The 24,924-nt window shown below is 45.1% G+C and overlaps 1 protein-coding gene across 1 annotated transcript in view; it reads right to left on the bottom strand.

Moving 5' to 3' along the window:
- FGFR2 (fibroblast growth factor receptor 2) overlaps window positions 1-20,768 on the bottom strand; it is a 212,059-nt gene extending 191,291 nt beyond the window's left edge. Inside the window, exon 1 of the mRNA XM_084846048.1 lies at window positions 20,612-20,768. The gene's annotated coding sequence lies outside the window, so the exon portion shown is untranslated. The remainder of the gene's footprint in view (window positions 1-20,611) is intronic.
- Window positions 20,769-24,924: the final 4,156 nt, after the last annotated feature.

Below are 24,924 nucleotides of genomic sequence, written 5' to 3'. Positions count from 1 at the left end.
GAACACAACCCACTAGGAAGTTCTTCTGCATAAGATCAAATGAAATGGATGGGTGCTGCATGAGATAACTACTATGATTATCCAATAATTCTTGTGCATGTGAACTTACTGGTGTATCGTGCCCAATATCAGCTTTGCCAGCCTGTTAGGCATGCTTTTAATTATGTCAAGCAAAAAGCTACTGATGTCTAACTGAGTAGTACACACAATTCGATGGGCTCATGAGCTTTGGGTAACATGCAAAGACAATATCCTCAGAGCAAACTTAGCAAAAAGGGTTGTGACCAGGTAACACAATTATAACTGTGCTCCATTACAAGAACCATCCTTACACACTTCACCCTCCCTTCAAGCATGCCAGGTTCTTAGCCAGGTTGGAAACATCCAGAGATTACTCTCCTTACTTGCGAAAGCCCCTGGATCAGCAGTTTATTCAACTACATATGAACTTACTCGTACAAATGAATTGCTCAAGAGGGTATTCTAAAGGGATGTTTTACCACCATCAAAACAAGCAACCAATTATTGGAGCTATGGATTCATAAGACCAATGGGACAGAAGAAAAACTATTGATATTGGATCACCCACAGAACCAGGATGTGCCCATTTCTAAATAAATCTTTATATTTTCCTTAGTGGCTTTATCCATTAAGAAAACATTATAATACCCAAAGTATTTCATGCTCCCTGTGCATAACACAAGACTGGCCTTTTATACTGTTTATACTAACCGGTTTTTAAAAATATAACTAGTAAAGGGTAATATCTGAGAGACCTGACTCATTCCTGGTTTTCTTGAAAACTAAGTGGGGTTGAGCTCAAGTTAAAATATGGAAGTTATTATTGTGCCTTGAATTTCATAGCATCCTCTCAGATTCATCACAAGGAGCTTTTATCCTGCTATTGAGATGGCTCTGTCACAGAAGTTTGTGGGCTCTTTAGATGATGCTGTTACCCTCCAGGGTGTCCCCTGCAATTTCCCCCAGCCTATCCTGTGTTTTCCCCAAACGCAATAAATGTATTTTTTCCAGCCCACGGAACAGGAGCTCCATGACTTTCCCATGAAATTCTCCAATAGCGGGAGAAACCGCTTTGCCTGCCTGCTGTGGGCATTTGGTTTCAGTTGCTGGGGGTGTGCACGGTCAGGATGATGAAGGTATTGAGGATGGGGGTGGGGCGTGCAGGAGCAGATTTGACAGGCACAAGAGCAAGAATTGCCCGCCAATTGCAACTCCTGCCTCTGCTCAAGTCTTGCTGAAGAAGGACTTTCCCCAATTCCCAGGTGTCTGCCATGTAAATGCTTGAGCACATTACTCAGTTGGAGGGAGAAGAGGGTAAAATGCCTCCCTGCAATGAAGGGAGACACATCTGATCCCCCGTTCCACCAAGCTCACGCAACATCCTCTGTTGTTTCAGAGCACCCTATTAAGTTCAATGCGGCTTACTCCAAGTAAGTGTGCTGAGGGTTGCAGACTTACAAGGAAATCTTACATTTTATGTCTACTTTGAAGAAAGTCAGAGGTTTCCTGGGGGCTGCGAAAAAAGAGTACAGCAGAAGTTAAGCTACGAATACAAGACCCTCCCTCCCGCTCCTTTGCACACATGCCAGGGAGGGAGGGAGGCACTCCCTCAGTTCAAACCACGTGGCTGCTGTGTAAAGGAGCCCTTCCTAACCCCGCAAAGAAACAGAAAGCAAGAAAGTCCAGAAAGGATGTGGATTTTTGTGGTGATTTTGCTTAATGTCAAAACACCCTAGATGTGACATGGGAAATCTATGATTAGGAGCGCAGGATTACACATGCAGAGATGTGAGTGCATGAGCAGGGTTGTGTCTGCGCATGTTCAAGGTGTGTTTATAAGTTAAGAGCAACTGTAGAGATGCCAAAATTATACTGAAATTCCTGCACGGGGGGGGGGGGTTTTGACCCTTTTCCCTATACCATTTTGCCAATTTAAGTTGTTCTCCAAAGCTACTATTTGGCCCATGGGAGAAAATACAGAGGCACCATATGGATACCTGTACATTTTCTCCATGTGGCAAATAGCTACATTAGATTGGTAAAATGGCATGGGGAAAGTGTTAAAAATCCTGATCATTTCCCCTCTGCAGCTGACCACTGAGATCCTGATCATAGATCTCACATGTCTCACCAGGTTGCACCATCAATCCCCAGGGAGTACATATTACATTTTGCCATAAAAAAAAAAAATGGTGGAGGAGGACTGGGAAGGTAGAAAATTACATCATGAGTTTATATGCCATATGTTGTGATTTCTCAATCTTCATTAAAGATTGCATTGCAATGTGCTTTGTATTATTCCTGGCCCCCCTCCTGGAAATGAGAGTTGGTGTTTTGTAGGGGAAGTACAGAATATTGTCCAGAATGGGTACACCAACTTTAATTGCCATGACTCAGTGTACAATGGCAATACTGCATTGTGTTGTATTTTGCATTTTTGTCACCCTTTTGAAAATAGGTAGTACGTAAAGAAAATATGTTATATTGCATCATATACTAAGAGGTGTAGGTCGTCAAGCTGCTATGCTTACTTGGGACATAGGCTGCTTCCAGATAGAGGGCTCCTACTGCTACTAATTAGAAGGCATTGTGCGACTATTCTCTTGAATGGATTTTCTGCAGTAAGTCAAAAGTTAGAAGCAGAGGTGGGAAAACACAGAAGGGTTACAAGTGGAAGACAATTAGCATTTCTACACCAGCCTACAACCCCGCATTTAAAACAGGGCTTTCTGCTTCCATTTTAAATGGAGGGTCACAACAGACTCCCTTTACATGCACTTCCTTCCCCCCTTTCCCCCCTTGAGTCTTCCATACGTTGCATTGTACAGCTGCTAGATGGTGCTGTGGTTTAGCTCCTCTCATTGCAGGTTTAACTCTTTTCATGAGGGAACACAAGCGCTGTAATTTGATAGCTCATTATCTCCGATCTTTTAAAAAAGGGAATTAAGGACATTTAGTGCAGGAGACACCCTGGAGGTTGACGACATCATCTAAAGGACCTGCAAACTTCTGTGAGTGACTAATCTCAATCACAGGATAAAAGCTCCGTGTGGAGAAGCCCAATGATGTCTGGACTCCTTGTAAAATTCTGTGAATAAGGCAGGCCAATGGCATGATAAAAGCCTCGTCTGGAAGCACACATTGAAACGTGCCCTGACCACGAGTACAACACCGCACTCAAATATTTCAGTGTTCCATGGAGTTTCATGTCAAATAGATAGAGAAATAGGCAAACAAACTTACAAATGGAATACTGAATGAACCAGCTTAACCAAATACTTCACTTTGCTCAGCCAATTAAACAAGGTAGGCTCTGGTTTTACCCCCACCCCCACAACAAAACCCACTGTAGTGTGTGTCACTAGAACAAGGAAGGCAATGTGCTGCACACAGGCATCAATATGCCCCCAGACACCTTTCTTGATGCTCACCAAGGTGCCCTAAAAACACACATTTTCTAACCACCAGCTGGGATTGCTATGAAATAGGTTTCTGTTGTTGGAGTTAAAACAAAAATGTGGGTTCAAAGGAGTTATTTAGTGTGTTAGGGCTCAGGCTCCACATCTGACTTGTACTCAGTGTCTTGGGTAGGTTATTTTTCCTTGCCACACCTCCCATGGGAGCCATTTTTCGATGACGCCCAGGACAGTTTCTCAAATTGCCAAATGCGCCCATAGCCCAAAAAGGTTGCCAACCCCTGCACTAGAAGTGGGGGGGGGGGTGAGATAATTGCTCACTATTCAACCTCACTTTGAAGCTACTGCTAGTTTGCAAATGGAAGAGGAGGACAGGAAAGAATGAAAATTTATTGCATATTGTCCTGGAGTTTATTTGTACATTTTGCTTTGGACAATGAGCTATAGTTGGCATAACGGACAAACAGACTAATATGCTCTCCAGTCAAAAATGACTGTTTCTAGAAAACGATTTTCAAAAGGGAAAAATTTCCCAGTCCTCAAAAGATACACGTGCACTTTCATAAAATAGTAGGGTTGGAATGGGCCTATAAGACCATCAAGTACAACTCCTTGCTGTTTGTAGGACTGGAGTTCTCCCTTACCAACCTGCCCGGTCACTGAGGCCATCGGAGGGCATGTTTCTGGTGGTTCCACATGGACCTATGGCTGGATTGGAGTCCACCAGGAGAAGAGCCTTCACCGTGGCAGCCTCCTTTCTTTGGAGCTCCCTGCCCCTGGAGGTCAGGCAGGCACCAACACCGCATTGTTTCCAGCGCCTCCTGAAAACAGCACTGTTCCAGGAGGCATTCCTTAACTGACCAGTCACAGTTTTTACTGGCATTGTGTTTTTTAAACAAGTCTAATTGTAATGTGGTGTTTTAATCTTTTTATTCTTTTACTGTTTTATCTTTTGTGTTCACCACTCCAAAATCTGTTCTAGATATGGAGTGGTATATAAATATTGTAAATGAAATGCAATGAAATGAGTTGTTTCTTCCTGCATGCTGCACTAGTGTAGCAGTATCAGTCCATTCCATCCCCAGCCTTGGTATGGGGAGAAGAGTAGGGGTGGACGAAAGTCACTTACCTGTCGTCGAAGCTTGTTCGCGGTGGGGGGGAGGCGCTTCACTGCTCCCCCCGCGAAGTTCAGGCCAGGGGGGGGAGGCTTCCCGCCTCGCCCGGCCGAAATTCAGGCCGGGGGAGAGGCTTCCCGCCTCGCCCGGCTGAAATTCAGGCCGGGGGGGAGGCTTCCCGCCTCGCCCGGCCGAAATTCAGGCCGGGGGGGAGGCTTCCCGCCTCGCCCGGCCGCGAACTCCAAAGTTTAAAAAAAAAACACCCCCGTGATAGGCTACGTGACGATTAACGTAGCCTATCACAGCTAGATCTGCAAAGTCAGCCGTGATAGGCTACGTTAATCGTCACGTAGCCTATCACGGGTGACTTAAAAAAAAAAAGCTCGTACGCTAATGGTGGCCCCCATAGGGAGCCGCCATTCGCGTTCCTTATTTTGTTGCTGTAGTCTACGTAAATCTTTACGTAGACTACAGCGACCAAATAAGGAACGGGAGTGGCGGCTCCCTATGGGGGCCGCCATTATCCGTACGCGCTTTTTTTTTTTTAAGTCACCCGTGATAGGCTACGTGACGATTTACGTAGCCTATCACGGCTGACTTTGCAAATCTAGCCGTGATAGGCTACGTTAATCATCACGTAGCCTATCAAGGGGGCGTTTTTGTTTTTTTTTTCTTTCATTGGAATGGCGGCGGTGGCAGCCGGTCAAAAGACCGGCTGCCGCTCCCGCCCCGCACGAACACCCGCTGAACCGCCGGCCGGACCCACCGCCGGGAGGGACATTCGGCAAAGGTAAGTCCCGTCCCGGGGGGGGTGCGGGGTGCGGGGGGGTGCGGGGAATTTCTCCCTGAAACTTGTTCGGGGGGCCGAACACATTGGCGCTCGGCCCCCCGAAGTTTCGGGGAGAAATTCTCCACCATCCCTAGAGAAGAGAGAAGAGAATATGGCACTGGTAATGTATTCAAGCCTCTTCATGGATCACTGCCTTGTTGTGGCAAAGGAGCTTGCGTAACTCAGTGAAGCCATAAGCTATACCGTGCAGGGCCACCCAAGATGGACAGGTCATGGCGGAGAGTTCTGACAAAATGTGGTCCACTGGAGAAGGAAATGGCAACCCACTCCAGCATTCTTGCCAAGAAAACCCCATGGAACGTATCACAAGGCTAAAAGAGATGACGCCGGAACATGAGCCCCTCAGGTCGGAAGGTGTCCAATATACTACTGGGGAAGAGCAGAGGGAATTTCCAAGTAGCGCCAGAAAGAGTGAAGCGGCTGGGCCAAACCCGAAAGGACACTCAGCTGTGGTGAAAAGAAAATCCAATGCTGTAAAGAACAATATTGTTTAGGAACCTGGAATGTAAGATCAATGAATCAAGATAAGCTGGAGGTGGTCAAACATGGGTTGGCAAGATTGAACATCGACATCTTGGGAATCAGCCAACTAAAATGGACAAGCATGGACAAATTTAATTCAGGTGACCATTATTTCTACTACTGTGGGCAAGAATCCCTTAGAAGAAATGGAGTAGCACTCATAGTCAATAAAAGGGTGGGAAAAGCAGTACTGCGGTACAATCTCAAACACAACAGAATGATCTCAGTACGAATCCAAGGCAAACCATTCAACATCACAGTAATTCAAGTCTATGTCCCAACCACTGAGGCCGAAGAAGCTGAGGTTGATCGGTTCTGTGAAGACCTACAACACCTTCTAGAACTAGCACCCAAAAAAGATGTCCTTTTCATCATAGGGGATTGGAGTGCTAAAGTAGGAAGTCAAGAAATCACTGGGATAACAGGCAAGCATGGCCTTGGTGTACAAAACGAAGCAGGACAAAGGCTAATAGAGTTCTGTCAAGAGAACAGAAGCTGACTGTGGCTCAGATCATGAGCTTCTTGTTGCAAAAATTTGGCTTAAATTGAAGAACGTAGGGAAAACCACTAAACCATTCAGGTATGACCCAAATCATATCCCTTATGAATATACAGTGGAGGTGAGGAATAGATTTAAGGGATTAGACCTGATAGACAGAGTGCCTGAGGAACTATGGACAGAGGTCTGTAACACTGTTCAGGAGGCAGCAACTCAAATCCATCCCAAAGAAAAAGAAATGCAAGAAAGCAAAGTGGCTGTCTGATGAGGCTTTATAAGTAACTGACAAAAGAAGGGAAGTGAAAAGCAAAGGAGAAAGGGGAAGATATATCCAACTGAATGCAGTTTCAGAGAATAGCAAGGAGAGACAAGAAGGCCTTCTTAAATGAACAATGCAAAGAAATGGAGGAAAACAACAGAATGGGAAAGACTAGAGATCTTTTCAAGAAAAGCGGAGATCTCAAGGGAACGTTTTGTGCAAAGACGGGCATGATAAAGGACAAAGAAGGCAGGGACCTAACAGAAGCAGATGAGATTAAGAAGAGGTGGAAAGAATACACAGAAGAACTATACAGGAAAGATCTTAATGTCCCTGATAGCCATGATAGTGCAGTCACTGAACTTGAGCCAGACATCCTCGAGAGTGAAGTCAAGTGGGCCTTCGGAAGCATGACTAACAACAAAGCTAGCGGAGATGACAGTATTCCAGCTGAGCCATTTAAGATCCTAAAACATGATGCTGTTGAAGTGCTGCACTCAATATGCCAACAAATTTGGAACACTCAACAGTGGCCACAAGACTGGAAAAGGTCAGTTTACATTCCAATTCCAAAGAAGGGCAATGCCAAAGGGTGTTCAAACTACCGTACAATTGCACTCATTTCACATGCCAGCAAGGTTATGCTCAAAATCCTACAAGCTAGGCTTCAGCAGTATGTGAACCAAGAACTACCGGATGTACAAGCTGGGTTCCGAAGAGGCAGAGGAACTAGAGATCAAATCGCCAACATTCGCTGGATCATGGAGAAAGCAAGAGAATTCCAGAAAAACGTCTATTTCCGCTTCATTGACTACGCTAAAGACTTTGATTGTGTGGATCACAACAAACTGTGGCCAATTCTTAAAGAGATGGGAGTACCAGACCACCTTACCTGACTCCTGAAAAACCTGTACGAGAGTCAAGAAGCAACAGTAAGAACCAGACATGGAACAACTGATTGGTTCAAACTTGGGAAAGGAGTACGACAAGGTTGCATATTGTCGCCCTGCTTATTTAACTTATATGCAGAGTACATCATGAGAAACGCCGGGTTGGATGAATCACAGGTCGGAATTAAGATTGCCGGGAGAATTATCAACAACCTCAGATACGCAGACGATACCACCCTAATGGCAGAAAGCGAAGAGGATCTAAAGAGCCTCTTGTTGAGGGTGAAAGTGGAGAGTGCAAAAGCTGGTTTGACACTCAACATTAAAGAAACTAAGATCATGGTATCTGGCCCCATCACTTCCTGGCATATAGAAGGGAAAGAAATGGAAGCAGTGACAGATTTTATTTTCTTGGGCTCCAAGATCACTGCAGACGGTGACTGTAGCCATGAAATTAAAAGACGCTTGCTCCTTGGGAGGAAAGCTATGGCAAACCTAGACAGCATAGTAAGGAGCAGAGACATCACCTTGCCAACAAAGGCCCACATAATCAAAGCTATGGTTTTCCCAGTAGTAACGTACGGCTGTGAGAGCTGGACTATAAGGAAGGCTGAGCGCCGAAAAATAGATGCTTTCGAACTGTGGTGCTGGAGAAGACTCTTATGAGTCCCCTGGACTGCAAGGAGGTCAAATCAGTCAATCCTAAAGGAAATCAACCCTGACTGCTCATTGGAAGGACAGATACTGAAGCTGAAGCTCAAATATTTTGGCCACCAAATGCGAAGAGAAAACTCACTGGAAAAGTCACTGATGCTGGGAAAGATTGAAGGCAAAAGGAGAAGGGGATGGCAGAGGATGAGATGGCTAGATAGCATCACCAATGCAGTGAATATGAACTTGAGCACACTCCGGGAGAGAGCGGAGGACAGGAAGGCCTGGCATGCTATGGTCCATGGGGTCACGAAGAGTCAGACACGACTTAACGACTGAACAACAACAATGTATTCAAGTCTTGTTTTTTGATGGCACAGCAAGCCATCAGTTTGGCAAGAATCTGATTTCCCAGAACAGCATTCCCCAAGCTGGTGGTTTTGGACTACAACTCCCAGGATTCCTGACCATTGGCCATGCTTTCTGGGGCTGATGGGAGTTGAAATCCAAATCATCTGGAGTGTACTGGGTTGGGGAAGGCTAAGAGGCTACTGTAAAGCAGTAGTGCCCCATTTCCCCAGGACGGTGAGACTGCCACTGTCTGTTGGTGCCATCCAGGGTAGCCAACAGCTTAGTTGCATAGTTGGGAAACCCAGGGAGGAACTGCATCTCAAGTGTATTTTTGTCAGGGTGGAAACTGAGCCGATAGAACCCCAGAGCAGTTCTGATTCTGAGGAGGATCAGCAATCTGTGCGAGAGGAACCCACTCATCCCTCGCAGGCACAGCAGCTGGCAGAGATTCCTCCTGCCGGCATTCCTGAGATAGATAGTGATCCTAGCAGTGAGAAAGTGTGGGAATGGGGCTTGCTAGACACTCGATGCAGATGCAGGGAGCGACGAGTGATGGAGGGCGCGGAAAGGAGGCATAGCGTCCGTTTGGCGTGCAAGCAACGGCTGCCTCCCATGGACCCAAGGGAAAGAGGGAGGATCTCTCCCTAGCCCATAAGTTCAGGGTCTTCAAGCGATTCTCCTTCAAACGGGGACCAACTGCCTACTCGGAGCATAGGCTACTCTGCTGTTCATTGCTTAGTCACTAGTGACTAGCATCTGAAAGAGTCATTAAGTTGTAAAAGGATTAAAGCCTTGAAAAGAATCCTTTCTTCTGTGTCTTGAGTTGGCTTATTGGAGTCTACTGAAAGAGGCCGCTAGGGCGGTCCTGACAATTTTAATTAATCTATTTATTTCCAAAGCCCTTCTCTATGAGAGCTTTTATTGATCAGGCACAGCAGCAGTGGATGGCTTCTGATTGAGCAGAGAGGCTCTTCTGCAGAGAGAGGCTGTTAAACCCTTTCCTTCCTTGCTGTTTGTCAGTTCCAAGAATGTCAAATCTCTTTCAGCCTGAAGACCAAATTTCATGTCGGATGAGCTCTCAGGGGCTGCATTCCAGCGGTGGCTGGGACCAAAGGCAAGAAGGGCAGGCCAAAATTACCAGAAAGACCAGCATATTTTAGCTTAAAAGTTCTTACTGCCAGTAACTAAGCCTTAGGAGAAGCATTCAGCCTTTTAGAATGGGGAAAAAACTAGTTCTGTGCTGAAAATTTCTCCCACATTTTTTTCAAGCATTCTCATTCAAGTTGATAGAAAAGAAATGGCTTTCAAAAAGAAATTCAAAGGAGGAGAAATTTCAGAGAAATTCTAATCGGCTGGGTTTGGGGTTGGTGTGCTTACCTTACTTACAAGGTGGCTGAGGAGTGTGCATGAGTGTCCTGTCTGCCATTGTACAGTCATCTCTCTGGCAGCCTGTAGCCTCCTCGGCTTCCCACACTTCAGTTAAAGCCATCATGAGGAAGACATCATGAGGAAATTCCTCCCATGAGGCTTTTTCAGTTCAGAAAGCACAGGTAGCCTGGGAGGCTGCAGAGCAAGGGAAAGGTGTGTAATAGAGAGAGAGAAAAACACAGAGCACCCTCAGCCACGTCACAGTAAGCTCAAAAATGCCACCAAAAGAAATTCAAAATTCTGCCTCAGAAAAGTGGAGGCCTGAAAAGAGTTGATGGTGTTGCCACCTATAGAAGCAGTGCAATAAACCAAAAACCCTTGGGGGGGGGGGAGAAAGAGCCTATGCTACTAAAAACCCTGCCAAAAGTGATCCCTAAGTGTAATAAACTGTAGGAGAATTCGTCCTCCCCTAGGAGAAATTCAGTGAAATTATCCCTCCAATTTCTCTGCCCAAAAATAGTCTGGATAATTCTGAGAGGCCATTTGTGCGCAGCTCTAGAAAAACTGTGCAAAACCAGGAACCCATCAAACATTTGGTGGTTGGAGAAAGGCAGTGAACCAGAGGAGAGGTTTCACAACTCTGGTCTATTCAAAATGACAGCCCTCCCCAAGTTGTTTTTCTCCCCAAAATACTACTTTAAAAAAGGCATTAGCACTTGTATGCCCTGAACTTCAATGACTGTTAAATTACACACAAACAGTAAGGCCAAGTCTTGACTGCACGGCTGCCATGGTAGCAGGAAAAATGCTTCCTTCATTGAAACCACTCTTGGCTATTTCTCTCTATGCTACTTACCATGCTAGACCTTGAATGAAGGGCATACTGCACAGATAAGCAGCGCTGAAACCACAAGCCAGATAGTATCCAGAATGTCCAAAACTGAAGTGGGCTCTGTACTGTCGTGGGATGTCCCACACTGGAGGCATTCAAGATGAGGCTGGACTGCCATCTGTCAGGGACGCTTTGACTTAATGCTCCTGCATTAAGCAGGGGGTTGGACTTGATGGTCTTATAGGCCCCTTCCAACCCTACTATTCTTTGATTCTATGATGTACCCCAAGGTAGTGGAGTCTTTAGGGTTGTGATTAGGGTGGTTGAGCCTTTAGGAAAATTAAGGAGGACAATACCAGTATACAGAAAGAGCTGCAAAAAGTATAATAGGTGCCATCTCAATGTACAATGTGTCCAGCAAGAAGAAGAAAGTTCTACAAGCATGAACACTCAAAAAGCTTTAATACAAACCAGTTGTTCCATCATGTCTTGGTGGGGCTTGTGTCAGCGTGGAAACTGAGCCAATAGAACCCCAGAGCAGTTCTGATTCTGAGGAGGATCAGCAATCCGTGGGAGAGGAGCCAGCTCATCCCTCACAGGCACAGCAGCCTGCAGAGATTCCTCCTGCTGGCATTCCTGAGATAGTGATCCTAGCAGTGGGAAAGTGCGGGAACGGGGCTTGCTAGACGCTCAACGCAGACGCAGGGAGCAACGAGCGATGGAGGGAGCGGAAAGGAGGCGTAGCGCCTGTTTGGCGCACAAGCAACGACCACGTCCCGTGGACCCAAGGGAAAGAGGGAGGATCTCTCCCTAGTCCATAAGTTCAGGGTCTTCCTGTGATTCTCCTTCAAATGGAGACCAACTGCCTACCCAGAGCATAGGCCACTCTGCTGTTCATTGCTTAGTAGCTAGTGATTAGCATCTGAAAGAGTCATTAAGTTATACAAGGATTAAAGCCTTGAAAAGAATCCTTTCATCTGTGTCTTGAGTTGGCTATTGGAGTGTACTGAAAGAGGCCACTAGGGCGCTCCTGACAACTTGCAGGTTTTTTTCCTTTAGGGCAGAGAATGGGGACCTCTAACCCATGGACCTAATCAAGACTGTGGAGGTTCCCATTGAGTCCATGGAGGCTTAACAGGTGTGTAGCTGGTAAACTGTAATATGCAGGTGCTCATTATGACATTCCTTATAGCCATACTTCCAAGGAGAGTCCAAAAGTGCAGGCAACTGGGTTGATCCATAACAACAAGCCAGTTCTAGCCTTTTTCATCTCCACCAGGAACAGGTCTTTTGCAAAGGTAATGCCTCACTTAGGGATGTCAGGGAAATCCAGTTGGAGGGTGGAGCCTAACAAGCTTTTGTTGGCTCCCCCCCCCCCAGACTCTATTCCATCTTCATCCAGCTGGCCCAACTTGGCACACAAGTCAGGCCAGCTGGCAGAAGTTCCATAAATTATTATTATTTGAGTAGAAGTACATTTGGGCAAACTTCAGCTGCAATTTGCACAAATAGAGAGTTGCGCAAATTCTGGATATTTGCACAACCTACAGCAAACATTTCTGCAAATCTCTTGTGCAAACTACAACCAAGAAAAAAAAAGTGTGCCAAAAGTCCCTAGAACTTGGGGAAATGGTGCAGCTTGGCTCACAAAAGCAAGCTGAGTTGGGTGCACTGTGGAAGTCCAACAAGCCCAAAAAGAGCTGGATTTCTCAGCAGCAGACATCCCTAAGCTCAACCACCCTTTCAAGACCAAGCCACCCCAAAGTATTTTGCACTACAACAGGCAGCAATGTATTGTCCCTGGGAAAATACATTTTCCCCCAGTTACTGTGAGGAATGCAGCTAAGCTCAGAGGGAACAGGGAAGCCTGGGGGCCGGGCCGGGTGGTGGCAGATAATGCCAACGTCTCTGCTAATAACGAAGTGCCTATGCCCTGCTCCACTACACCATTGAGGCTCAAAAAGCCCTGCCCTCTCCCCAAGCCCCACCCCCAGAGGCTAGCTCAGAGAGGATCCATGCTGTTATCTTCCAGCTGTGATAAGAGATAACCACAGAGATTCCCCTGTGCGCAGCTCCCTTTTGGGAGGCTGAGATGCATGCAAAGCCGTCAATTCAGGTGATATTTGGAGGAGCAGCTCTCCAAGCTCCCCCTGAGTCCTTTCCTCCATGCAGAGACCAGACAATCTCAGGGAGGGGTGGGACACTGCCCCTGATATCATCTGGCTCAGCAGATTGGTATGGCTGGGTGGGAATCAACCCCTTGGACCAGATAAATGTTCCCTACCTGTTTGAAGGTGTCCTCGGTGGTCGCTTGAAATTCAGCCCAGCTTGTAGGAATTAGGGATGTCATGAGCGCAGTTCGGGGTTCGTCAAGCAACCCCTGCCTGTGGCCCCCGAACTGTGCCCTCCGAGATGCTGTCCTTGTTCCCCCTAACAAGAACAAGAACGCTCGTGCCTGCTCACGCTCCCCAGTACTCACTGTGAACCCGTTCGGTGAGTGCTGCCATTTTCCCGCCTTTGATTTCTGCGTAAAACAGGAAGTTAAAAAAATGTGCATATTCAAATATGCACAGTTTGGAGCTGGGAAAGCTAAGTATGCACAATATTAGAGGTATAATCCTGCAGTGGGGAATTCACCGAACTCGTGGGTGGCTCGAGTGCAGGTTCGGGGGGATGCGAGCAGGGGCGCTGCTTCGGCAAGTGCCTGGAGAACCCGAACTAGTGTGAATTCTTACTTCCCTAGTAGGAATGCTCCCTCAAACCACTTAAACGACCAGTGCTTAAAATCAACTCAAAGTGGTTAGAAACCCAAGATGCAAACTGGAGCACAGCTAACCACATATTTGTCTCATTGGATTCAGTTGAACTTAAGCAGAAGTAACTTAGCACAGGATTGTACTCTCCATTCAAAATCACCCAGAGGTATCTTTAATCTCCCTTTCACCTGTTATGTTTAGGCTGAGCTGAAGTGTGGTGACCCCAGATGCCGCTGAGCAAACTTGGATACTATATTTCATAAATAAACAAGAGTAAATAGTGACGTGAAACAGAATTCAGATCCACTGAGCCATTTTAGACTAGAAGACTTACAAAACCAATGTCCTTCTTGTCTTTGGAGTGAAGCCAATGCTGGAATAGAATTAAGCTAGTTAAACTATCCCATACTTGTCGTGCGTAAAATAACCCCTTTGAGATTCCTCTTGGTCGGATAGGCAGGAGGATCCACTGATCAGCACATTTGCAAAAGAGCTTTACTGATTCTCATTCTAATAAAGGCTAATCTGAAATTTTCAACAGACTAGCAGGAATACTGAACTTATTCTTCACTTGCTGAAATGCCCCTCTGTATAGAAGAGACGTGAGTTTTAGCCAGCCATATCTGAGTTTGCACATTTGACCAGTGCATAAACTGTATTCCACCTTGAAGCTTTGTTCCTTGTGCAAACTCTGACTCCTTAATAATTTTCGAGAGATACATACTGCCATTCAGAACCAAAAAGTGGGCTGCCCCAGAATTGGCACTTAATGAAATTGGAATAGTTTGGGAAACTCCTAGTTGAGTTCATTTCTGATTTAGGAAAATAAGCTAATTTTGGATTTCAAAAATTTCTTTATTTAAACAGTTTAAGGTTTTATTTATTTAAGCATTAATTAAAAGTATTCCACTTACAAAGCCCAAACTCAGCTGTCACTCTTCTGTATCTGCGTTAGGCCAAACTACACTTCTTTTTTTAAGACATAGGTAGCAGCTACATCTTTCTTTCTTACCCTAAAGCTAGGATCTCCAATGTGGTGCCCCTGGGCACCAATTCATCTGAGGACACCTCTCTTGTCACCTGCCAGGCACTGTGACCCTCCTGATTTTTATTTTATTAAGGGTTCAAATTTTATTATGGGTGGGGGGTTCAAAAGAGTGGTTTTATGTTTTGGATCTCAGACCTTACCTCTGTCTTGTACTTAGGTTCTGGGGCAAGTTACTTTTCTTTTAAGTCTCACTAGTTTGTCTTCTAGGAAATGAGTGTTTGATGACCAGCTATGTCCACCTTGGCAGCCACTTTATGAACGTGCAAGCACTTACAAATGGATAGCCATTTTGTGAGAGCACCCAGGACGCTCTCTTAACAATTCAAATGTGCCCACTGACCCAAAAAGTTTGGTGCCCCTGCTGTAAATGAGAAACTGAGCAGAAAAAGGGGTGATTATCTGTGCCTCCCATCCAGGTGTCTGTGTGTGAAGAAAGACTGCAGTTTGAGACCCAAACTACATGTTACATGTTTATTTTAATGGATCACATTTTGCCAATGAAAATTACAGGCATAGTGGTACCAATCCAGATCAGGGCCACAGTGGGTTGGGCCACAGTGGGTTGGGCCACCCACCCCCACACACCACCTAAATGTAAGGCACTCTAGAGAGAGTCACACAGACAAAGTCCAATTAAACTTGACAATTTATGGCTCAGGTAGGTTTTCTGTCAGCACTGCCATTAATAAACCGCAACGATGGATACACTTGCATAAATCAATTGTCTTATTTTTGTGGGGAATCTATAGGTATAAATAAAAATATTATAATTTTGTACAAAATAGAAGTACAGAACAGACACCATAAGATCATCACCACCATATGAGATAAACTACCAAATACAACAGCTACAGAGATGAAAAATTACATGTGAACACTTGTCAAAAATTTCAGCCTTACATTTACTAGCTGAACCCTAATGATAGATGTGGATTTCATGTGTTTCTGAAAATATCACTGTCTTTTGTTGCTAATCTAGTCCAAGTACCAGTGTAACACCAGTATATACACAGCAGTCATATTTGCCTTGGGCACAGCATCATCTGCCTTAGATGGGTTGCAAGATGTTGATTCCTGGGGCATCTCTACACCAGCCTAAAATCCTGCATTTAAAACAGGGCTTTCTGCTTCCTTTTTAAAATGCAGAATCATGACTCCCTTTTTCACCCACTTCCTTTTCCCCATCCCCTTTCCCCCTCCTTCTCCCCGTATCTGAGACTTCCATTATCTTCCATTGATCTCACTCCTCTTCTTGCTGCTTTTCGTCTTTTCACGGAGGGAACTCAAGCGGAACACAATGGGGTAATTTGATAGCTCATTATTCGGGATCTATTTAAAAATGGAACAAAAGGCATTTCATGCAGGAGACAGCCTGGAGGGTCACAGCGTCATGTAAAGAGCCTGCAAACTTCTGTGAAGGAGCAATCTCAATCGCAGAATAAAAGCTCCATGTGAAGAAAGCCTAGATCTTATCATGGGTATTTTTGCCTACATGACCGCTCCTGCAAAGTAGCTAGAAACAGGTCCTATAGGAAATGTCTCCCCACAAATGGTGCTATTGGTGCCATGCCACCTATGTGTACAATGCCAGAGTTGCAAACACTGGCACCAGCCAAATTGCTGCTGCTAGTTACTAGCATAGCTAAAACCCATCATCTACGTTTAACTGTCCTTAGAGCTCCCATTCAGACCCCTTAGACTAAAAAAAAGGTAAAGTTAACTAATAGTCAAGTTAACTGATAGACACTGGGTTGTATCCAACTGGTGTCCCTTCATTGACCAAAACTCTTATATCCAACTGAGGAGTCTGTCACCAGGATGGGGAGGAAGGCAATTTTCAACAATTCCCCTTTCCCATTATAGCCCCCACTGATCCCATTATGATGGGTCCCCCCAAGCCCCAACATTACAGAGCAGATTGGTGTGTGGAGGGGGGGAGTGAGAGGCTGCAGGGAGGAGGGTGGATAATCAAAAAACACCTCTGTCCCTGTTCTTCTGATGGAAGCCTCCACTGGATCAAAGAGCCTTCCAACAGTGCAGAGACACCAACTCAGTCCAATTTGTAGTTCATGACAATTACCTTTGCATGGTGGCATTGCAAATGCTGGTACACTAGGCAAGTAACCAACGTTGTAGCCCCTGGAATGTTCAGTAGGGAATATTCTACGGAACAGGATAAAACAAACTAGACAAGTGAGCATTCACTCAACCTTTTTGACTATCAACTCGTGGTTCCCATGGTGACAGAATTACAATCCACCATGATGTATTTATCTAAGTCATTTATATCACCCATAGGTTCTCCAATCACGGAAATGTCTGTTTCATGACCATCTCCTTTTTAGCCCTACCCTCTACACCAGCATACACACAGTAATCATGTTTGTCTTGGGCCCAGGATCATCTGCCTTAGATTAGTTGTAAGATTTTCATTTCATGTAATTTATTATTTCATTTATTATATTTCTATACTGCCCCATAGCTGAAGTTATCTGGGAGGTTCACAAAAATTAAAAACACATTATGTAAAATATAAAACCATTCATGTAAGGACATAAAATAGATAGCAGACACAACAACATATACATTTTGATTCTTGATCTATCATGGTTATTTTTTCCTACGTGATTTCTCCTGCAAAGTACCTAGAAACAGTTCCTAGAGGAAATGTGTGTGCAACTTGTAGCCCTCTAGATGTTTTGGCCTACAACTCCCATCAGCCATAGCCAGAATAGCCAAATATGAGAGATGATGGGAGTTGTAGGACAAAACATCTGGAGAGACGCAAGTTGCCCACCTCTGTGCCAAATTGCTTACCATGACCTGAAGCACTGTCAAAAAACAAAAAACGCAATTTGAAAACCCAAGTAAACACAGTTCAGCGCTTCCAATCATCATTAAGAATTTGCCTGTCTACTGGGGAAAGGTTTACATGGGAGCAGTCACCATGAATACTAACATCTGGACAACGGAAAGCATACATCTGGTTATATGTGCATATACACAGTTCCTGCTTGCTCCCCCCAAAATTAATAATTGTAGTAAATAGTATTAGGTACTGTAGCATTCATCAAATACTTAAAACATATGGGCCATTTTCAGTAGGAAAATATGTTCACAATAAAATAAATCCCTCTGCCTTTCAGGGCTGCAAATTCCATTTTAAAGGAGCAATAAAGGCTCAGGGAGTCTCAGAGGAAACAATGCATTACAAGTTTTCACTAAAGGTTGCCTCAACCATCTGACCCTGCTGTTCTTTGCTCAGTATTGTGAGCTTTCCAGTCATCAATGGGCCAAGATGTCTTTTCTACAAGCAATTTTTTTTGCAGAAGTTCTCTCCATACGCAGTCACTGTATAAAGCTTAGTTTATAGCAACTTGTGACCCATCAAGTGCGCATGCACACACCCACACCAGACAGACACACCAGCCATGGATGGTGGCCCTCCAAAAGCTCAATAAGCCTCAAGCTTTTCCTGCCTGCCTTGGACTGCAAACACAGTCAGGTTGCTGATTGTCTCATGGACAACAGTACTTATTTTGAGATTTATTTATTTTTTTAATCCAGGCAGCTAACATCATACATTTAAAATCAAACCATACAATATATCCATGTTAAAAAGCATAAGAGAAGAGACAGTAACACATTGGGGTTTTTTTTTTAAAGTTATATTCTGGACAGAGACAAGGAAAAATCACACAGAGGTCAGGCCAAAGGGCTTTCAAAACAAAAGAAGTTTTTGGATAATGATGGAAGACCAATTAAGGAGTAGGCTGGTTAGAGTGTCAGTCTGGGAGTGGAGTCCCCAGGTTCAAATCTTTACTCAACCATAAAGCTCACTGGGTGATCTTGGGCCAGTCACTAGTTCTCAGCCTAACCTCCCTCATTGTTGTGATGATAAAATGTTATCCTCATCATTGTGGGGATAAAATGGAGGGGGGAGAACCATGTAGATCACCATGAACCATGTACACCACTGCCACCACCACAATAAATGAATTCCTGGGGCAGGGAGTTTAACTTCCCAGGCAGAAGCCCTTTCCTTTATTTCGATCAACTGTGCTTCTGGAGGTATTAGGGGGTACTGAAAGGCCTTTCCAGCTGGCCTCAGTGCTCAGGCAGGATTATATGGGATGAAATTGTCCTTTAGATATCCTGGTCCCAAGCCATTTAGATCAGCCTTCTCTAACTTGGCACCTTTCCGATTCATTGAACTACAACTCCCAATGGCCATGCTGGCTGGGAATGATGGGAGTTCCAGTCCAACACATCTAGGGGTGCCATGTTGGGGAAGAAGCAACACAATACATAGCAGACGGGCTATGTTTGGCTCAGCGTGTCATGAGGAAGTAGTATCCAATAGTGTCCCAGCATTAGTGCTAAAGACATTGCGCCAGCATAAACCAATGCATGCGCAACGTAACTAGCGCAACAGGAAAAAGCAGTGATTGCTACTGATATTCGGTGCTGCTGCAGAATTCTGGTGGCAAATTGCCACTTTTTCCAACCCAACTGACCTGCATACAGCCCCTATAGTGCAGGCCTTTGAATGGAATTTTGAAACTTGCCTGTTATAGGCTGCTTTCTCTAATCTGTGTTTTTGTGTTGCTGGTACTTTTGAGAGTCTGAGCTGCCTTAATGTGCCTTATCAGTCAGAGGTCCCAGGAGGATACTATGGTTGGGAGCATCAAATGTCACTCAGAGGTCCAGCAGAACCAACAGGGATACATTCCCCTGGTCCAGTTCCTGGTGTATGTCATCTACCAAAGCCACCAAGGCTTCTTCTGTCCCAAAACTGGGCCTCAACCCAGATCCAAAGAGATCTAGATAATCAGTTTCATCCAAGAAAACCTGGAATTGTCATACCACCACTTGCTCCAGGACCTTAGTCAAAACCGGTACATTTGAGACTGACTGGTCATTATCTAGGACAGTGGAAGCTAACCATCACTCCTTTAACAAAAGTCTTATCACTACCTCCTTTAAAGGGACTGAAACTGTGGGCCAGTTCGTATGTTCACCGCAGGCCACTATGGCTTGTTTAAGCCATGGTGGGTTGCGGTGCGTGCCAGCAACCATTTTGAATATTCGAACCACAGCAGTCAGTGAGGGTGACTTATGTGAGGGTTAAGCAACCCTAGCATAACCCATGGCCTGTTGTAGGTTTACGTGAGGCTTAAATAAGGCACAGTAGACTCCGGTGATGGTGCCAACCTGGTCCGTCCCTCTCTCAAGGAGGCATTTACAACTTCCACCACCACCAAGCCAGTTCTCATTTAGCAACTTACTGTAGTGCTTTTAAAGACTTTAAAAGGGAAAATCAGCTTGAGCATTCTCCAGTTAATAAATGGAAATAATATCCGCTTACTTCAGTGGGTTTTTTAAAAGAAAAAATTGAAAAAATGTGGCATGCTTTCTGTGTGCATGTATGTTGGTATACATATTTGTCTGCTGCTGTGTGCACACAGAGGAATCTTTATCAGGAGTAGTCCATGGCTTTGGCAGCTACCAGCCTAACTCTTACCTGTACGTTTTTGCCTTACAGAGCCATCCTCAACAAAGTCCCTTAACTCCCTTGTGACAACCGCTAGTGTTCATGCACATTACAAGCGATAAAGAAGTCAGAAGTCAGCCTTACAGGAATGGCATATTCAAAAACAAGCACAAAGCCAGCCACGATAAGATCTTGGACGTGCCTGGCTGCTTGTCCCGTGTCCAAGATGCTCAATCAACCACGAGCTCTTTCCTCCTGCATCTTCCCCAGCCAGCTCCATAAGAAATCCACTACCCACTCTTCAGTAAACACAATCGAGCACACAGAAGTAGAAACAATTCAGCATCAAGGACACAAAGGCATCCCAGCAACGTATGGTTGCCAGCAGCTGCCTCCCTCCTAGCGCATGTATGATTCCCACCACAAATGCCATTAAAAAGATGCAGAAAATTTGCAAGAAAGCTGCTCTGCCAGTGGCCCTTTATACCCTTCTGCACAAAGCCCAGTTATGTACAAATGGAAAATAAACTCCACAGTACCTTGTCTCTGTTTCCCCATTCAATGTGCAGGGACTTCAGGAACACGAGACACTACAATGTAGGCAAAGCGGTGCTTGAAAAGGTGTGTCTAAGTGCCTCCTGCGTGTTGCAGCTTGACAGCTCTCCCCTATCGTGTGGGTGGCATTCTTACGAAGAGGCAGAGACTTGTAACTCAGAAAATGATATCACAATGCAAAGTTAACTCACTGAGTGCCTGAAGTTGCAGAGAGCAAACGCATATCACAGGAGGAGACAGAGTCTTCTCTTTCTCACAGTAAATGCACCATTGTTACTCATTTCATGTGCGGGATGCAGGCACCTTCCATAAAGGGAGTGCTTCTGATGCAGGCACACTGCATTCTCTGAGCAGTCAACAAGCAATAGATCATATGGGGGGAAATGTGGCTCTTTCCTCAACTTTATTGAGGAAATATTGAGCCAGTGTAGTGTAGTGGTGAGAGTGACGGACTGGGAGCCGGGAGATCCGGGTTCTAGTCCCCACTTGGCCATGGAAGCTCACTGGGTGACTTTGGGCCAGTCACAGACTCTCAGCCCAACCTACCTCACAGGGTTGTTGTTGTGAGGATACAACGGTGAGGAGGAGGATAATGTAAGCTGCCTTGAGTTCCTTGCGAGAGGGAGAAAGGCAGGGTATAAATGCAATAAATAAATAAATAAATAAATTATTGTGATTGCTGTGCAGTTGCAGAAATATCACAGGAATCTATCGACCATCACCTGGGATGCAAATGGTGACGTTGGACACAATATTCTCACCACCACCTGCTATGGCTGTGCCATTATGTGCATTTTTTAAAAAAATTAAAAAATTGTTAGAGGTTGCATGCTGAACCAAGCCTGTGCAGGAATTCTCATTAAGTCATTTTCTGAAGTGGCTAACAGCAGCAAGTCCACTTCCCACTAGTGCAGTAAAGTCCTATAATTTCATGAACCTTTTTATTCATTCATTCTAGCAGAGCTTGAAGGGCAGTGCGTGTGCGTGTGTGTGCACGCGCACGTGTTGTGGCCATGACCTATAAGAATGCCACCTCTTTGGTCAAGTACCATATATAGCAGTCGACCAATTCTGAATGTCTGTACCTGGTGCTCACGTCAGGACTGGGATTCTGTTAGTGTACCACCCTCCACAGTGTCTAACAGACTCCCCGCCTGAGTTGACAGACTTAGTTTTGGGGGTGGCACTGAAGATCTCCAGGCTTTTGGTCTTGGGGGCTTTAACATAAATACTTGGGATTCCGTGGCCTCCATGGGCCTGTCTCAAATTATATATGGTTCCACACATATGGCAGGACACACTTTAAACTTAGTCTTCTGTACTGGATTAGAGGAAAATTATCTTTGGCTGGGAGAACTAATATATGACTCCATTGTCACAGACAGATCATTGCCTCAGATAGCACCAGTAGTCTGAGTGAATGGTATTTGTAATATAAGACAAAATGTGGGGCCTGATGTATGAATAAGGGTGCTGGTAAAAATTAATTTCAGGCTTTCAAATGAATTGCTTTCATAGCATATTAGAACTTCAGGATCTCCATATCCATGAACACTTCATGATAAGTGTTGTTAAAAACTCCAAACAGTCCCTAACTTTGAAGGTCCACCACCTACCACTCATCCAAGGACCCTTCACATGTCACCTTGAACACACATAGGATGAGATGGGGGATTGCGCCTGCTGGCTTGCCCCTGCTCCATATGTGTGTTCAGTGTAATTTCTGCAAGGACACACACACACACACACACACACACACACACAAATTGTATGCATGATCAGGAACCCTTTCTATTTAGGGGTCCCTGGTCATGTGACATGTTTAGCTTCTTCACAGGCTATGTCAACTGTATATAGCAGGGGTGTTGAACCTCTTTCAGTCAGAGGGCCAAATTCAGTTCCGGAGAAGCACTCAGGGGCCTCGCTTGGCAGGAACAAAAGCAAAAGGCAAAAGTGTGGGGCCAAAATACCAAAGATATTTGAGCTTAAAGCTCTTACTGCCAGTAATTCAGCCTTAGGAGAGGCATTTCAATCTTTTTAGAGGAGGGTGGGGACACAGAAAAGCCAGGAAACCATCAAATGGTCAGCAGTCAGGGGAAAGCGTTCATCAGGAAACCACAAAAGGCTAGATTGGGACCCCAAGCAGTCCAAATTTGGCTCACAGGCTGAGGTTCAACACCCCTAGTATATAAAAAGGAAAGGGAAAGGTTCCTCCTGTGCAAGCACCGAGTCATTACTGACCCCTAGAGGGACACTGCTTGCGCTGGCGTTTTCATGGCAGACTGTAGCGGGGTGGTTTGCCATTGCCTTCCCCAGTCGTGACTACCTTTCCCCCAGCAAGCTGGGTACTCATTTTACCGACCTCGGAAGAATGGAGGGCTGAGTCGACCTGAGACAGCTACCCGGGACCCAGCTTCCACTGGGATCAAACTCAGGTCGTGGGGAGAGTTTCGGTTGCAATACTGCTGCCTACCACTCTGCGCCACACGAGGCTCAGTGTGGTTAACAGGAATGAGTTTGCTCCTCCCCTTCAACACATTCAACATAGAAGAGTGATGGCTCCTCCAGCCTTCCTGTTCCAAAATTCTGCCAACTGACTGTAACAATCCCAAGATGACAGACCCTCTCATGTGCTCTCCCTGTTTATTCCAGCACTTTCTGCAAGAGCAGCCTCACACATAGCCAACGCTGTAGGCTTTGGTGGGAAACCAACTCTCTCCCCCCTGGAAAGAATTTTGTGACAGGCTTAGCCCCTACGCAGATGCCGTACCTATCAGGAAGTTTCTCAACTGTAACATAAATGCAACATAGACAGACTTCCAGAGAATAGAAATATTTAGTAATCTTGCTTCCCACCCAGGGGAGAGGCTTTAGTCATAAAAAGAAACATCAACGAATACATTATTTTCCCCATATCTGGTAAAATGCTTGGAGAAAAATTATTGTTAGAAGACAAAGGTGCTATTCCTCATCCATTTCTCTCTCTCTCTCTCTCTCATTGTTAGTTCCATTCACACTGATGTGTCTGGCCTGAGACACACAACAACATGAAAAATTCTGCCAGAAAACTAAATAAAAACAGAATTCTGCTGAATCCCCACATTTGCAACACTAGCATAAGAGGTGGTTGTGTGTGTTTTTTTAAGGAGGTCTTTACATGGACTGAGTTTCATTTAACAAGGCAAGAGCTGGAACTCTCTCATGCTACGCTATTTCTCCGTAGGTCCCACTGATTGAAGGTTAAGTTCTCTCTACCCCATCCAAGTGAGGCAGCCAAGAAAAAGAAGAAACTACTGTTGCTGCTACCAAGCACAGAGGCCTCCTTTTCTCAACATGTGATTTATGGAATGAAGCTCTTGGCATGTCTGCCACAGGCTGTCACAACATGTGTCAGAACTCCAAGAATGAAATATTATCCCATTGCCTTCCAAAATGCATTGTGGCTTTGAGCAAGTTCTTTCTAACGAAAATTGCAGGCAGTCATTTGCTCAGGAGTCTGTATTCTTCCTTCCTGCTGCAGCCACGTGAAAAGAGTATTAATCTCGTGCCTTTCTCCAACAGCCCGGCAGCCTGCAGGATGCTCCTTATTCTTCTTTTGAGTATACTGTACACATCCAGGCAATTTCATTGTAGTAGGAAATGGCATTACTAAATAACCACTCTCAATTTTACTCTCTCCACTCACTATCTCTTTTACTCCAAGACAGCACTAATAAAACACAGGTGGTACTTATACAGGTTGGCTATAAGGCAGTGGTGTCCCATTACTCAACAGGAGCTCAGGGGCCAACCAGAGAAATTGAGAAGTGCATATGAAAGAAGGGGCTGACAGGATGCAAATCAGGGAAGTTGCTTCCAACATGTCATGGTTTGAAAAGGCACGTACAGAAAACAGCAACAGACGTATGCTTCTCTAAAGCGTCAGATATGAAACTGGTCAAATGCAAGTCCGGGATATGAGCCAAGCCACAAATGTCTCAGGACCCTCTCTACAATTCATACATCTCAGGGTCATTTCTCATCATCATCCCCACATTATAAAGGCAAGGACTTCCAGCCATTGACCTGGTTTGCACAATCATCAGTTAAACCAAGCATGGTGGCTCATTTAAGCCATGGCGCATGCTAGGCGCAATTTGCATAATCACCCATCTGGCCACAGTTTGTTGTGTCATCCAAACCTGGGTGGCATGGCTTGTTTGAGGGGAAAACAATCCTCAAATAACCCACGGGCTGTTGTTGGGTTATTTGAGGGTTGCTTCCCCCTCAAACAAGCCAAGCCACCTGAGTTTGGACG

This window comes from Heloderma suspectum, chromosome 3 (genome assembly GCF_057233095.1).
Source record: "Heloderma suspectum isolate Gila_16-S chromosome 3, 16-S_ref, whole genome shotgun sequence".
Classification (NCBI taxonomy): Eukaryota; Metazoa; Chordata; class Lepidosauria; order Squamata; family Helodermatidae; genus Heloderma; species Heloderma suspectum.
This window is presented reverse-complemented; position numbering and strand designations above follow the sequence as displayed.